The following is a 2,386-nucleotide window of genomic DNA, read 5'->3' on the forward strand; positions in this document are numbered from 1 at the left end:
CAAGCTGCAGAATGGTTCCAGCAGTACAACGATTCCAGAGGTGGACGTGTTATCACTTGGGATGATTTCCGTCGAGATTTCCGAGCTCATCACATTCCGCAGAGCGTGGTTGAAAGCAAGCGTGAGGAATTCCGCAATCTGAAGCAAGGCTCTTTGTCTGTCTATGACTACAACAAATTGTTCCAGAAGCTTGCCCGCTTTGCCAAGCAGGACGTGCCTGATGAGAAGAGCATGATATACCAGTTCAGGGGTGGTCTCAGAGAAGATATTCAGCTCGCTCTTGTTCTCTTCGAGCCCTTGAGATACGATGAGTTCTACAACATGGCACTGAAGCAAGAGGCTGCTCAGTTGAGGTGTGAAGCTTCCAGGAAGCGAGTCAGAGATGTTACTCCTTCTTCCTCTACTCAAGTGACCAAGCAGCAGAAGTTTTGGCTTCCTCCTCCTCCGTTCCGTCAGCCGTTTCAGCAGAAGAGCAAAGGTGGCAGTGGTTCTTCCCACCCACCCAACCCTGGCTTTCAGAACAAGACTTCGTCTCAAGCTCCAAGATCGAGTGCTCCGTATCACCGTCCGCTTTCAGAGGTCACGTGCAACAAGTGCCAACAGAAGGGTCACTATGCCAGCAAGTGTTTCAACCAGAGGCGTCTTCCTCCTCCTCCTCCTCCTCCTCCTGTCAGATCGGCAAGTACAGCTGTGGTCAAGCATAACCCCAAGCATGCCAAGGTCAATTTGATGAATGCAGCTCAGGCAGAGGACTCGTCAGATGTGATCATGGGTAACCTTCCTGTTAATGATATTCCTGCAAAAGTTCTTTTTGACACTGGTGCATCGCATTGCTTCATCTCGAGACCGTTTACAAATAGGCATGAATTGGTTTCACAAGTTTTGCCTAGTCCTTTAGCAGTTGTCTCTCCCAGTAAGCGCATGCAGGCTAACTCCATCGTTCCGGATGTTTCTATCACTTTGGGTGACTACAAGTTCTTGGCTTCTCCTACGGTTCTCGGTGACTAGGATATTGATCTTATTCTCGGGATGGATTGGCTTTCTAAGCACAAGGCTCAACTTGATTGTGCAGCTAGGCAGATTCAATTGACTCATTCCTCTAAGGATGTAATTGTTTTTGCCGCTCGTGATGATACTATCCGTCTGTTTTCTCTCAATGAGAAGGGTGAATTGGACGCTATTTCGCAAATTCCAGTCATTCGCGAATATCAAGACGTCTTTCCAGAAGAGCTCCCAGGAATGCCTCCGCACCGGCCAGTTGAATTCGTTATTGAACTTGAGCCTGGCACGGAACCTATGTGCAAACGTCCTTACAAGCTCGGACCTGATGAGTTGAAGGAGCTGAAGAAGCAACTCGAGCTCTACTTTTGCTTCGTGGTGAATCTGGGCAGATCGTCAACTCGTTTGCGATTTTGCCGGCGTTGTTGTAGTTGATCCGTGCATGCTATGCCATTGTTATTGCCCTGTCTAGCTTGTATTTTGTGCCTTCTTTATGGTTGTTTGCTTGCCTTGCCATGACTTGCACCATAGTGAGTGCATCGAGCTCGTTTACATGCCTTTGTGAGTTATATTTCAGCATGTCTCAGTTTTCACTAAGTCTGAAAACTGATTGTGTTTTAGCTATGTTCGTGTGCCCGTTAGTATATTTTGTGATCCCTTTTGGCCCCAGGTAACTTTGGGACTTTTGTTAAGCTTGTTGAGTAGCTCCATGTCATGTTCTTACTTGTCTTAATCAGGTCATGTATCATGTTGTTTTGCTGCTCCGAAGAGGGCTTCGTGATCTGAAATTTCAGACAAGTGTTAATTTCACTAAGTCTGGAATGTGTTTTGCATTTGCGTTTTTGCCATGCTTGTTTGAACCTCATAATGGATGAATTGGACATGGCTCAGTGCTAGTCTTTTGTTAAGCATCTTGTGGTGCATCCCTGCCATGTATTTTGTTGTCATGTTTGGTGGCTGTAGCATGTTCATCTCATTGCATTTAGATGCCTACTTGCTGTAAATCGCAGACCGGCGTCATTCTTAAATCGCTTGCCATTTCCAAACCGTAACTCCGATTCCAATGATCTTTGTATCGTTTTCAAACGATTTCATCCTCTCTAACCAGTGGCACCCTTGCAATTCCAAGTTGATGCCAGGTTCATGCATTTCCTGTCATATCTTGTATTTTGCATCCCGCATCGCATCCGGCATAGCATATCATCATTTCATCATATTGCTTTGTCTTGCACGTGGTTGATTGTATCCTTGTTGCTTGTTTGTCTTGTTTGGGTAGAGCCGGGAGACGAGTTCGCTACCGAGGAGCCCGTTGAGTTTGCTTGTGAGGATCTAGTCAACTCTGACAACTGTGCAGGCAAGATGATCATACCCTCGAAATCACTACTAT

The sequence above is a fragment of the Triticum urartu genome, chromosome 3 (genome assembly GCF_003073215.2).
Source record: "Triticum urartu cultivar G1812 chromosome 3, Tu2.1, whole genome shotgun sequence".
NCBI lineage: Eukaryota > Viridiplantae > Streptophyta > Magnoliopsida > Poales > Poaceae > Triticum > Triticum urartu.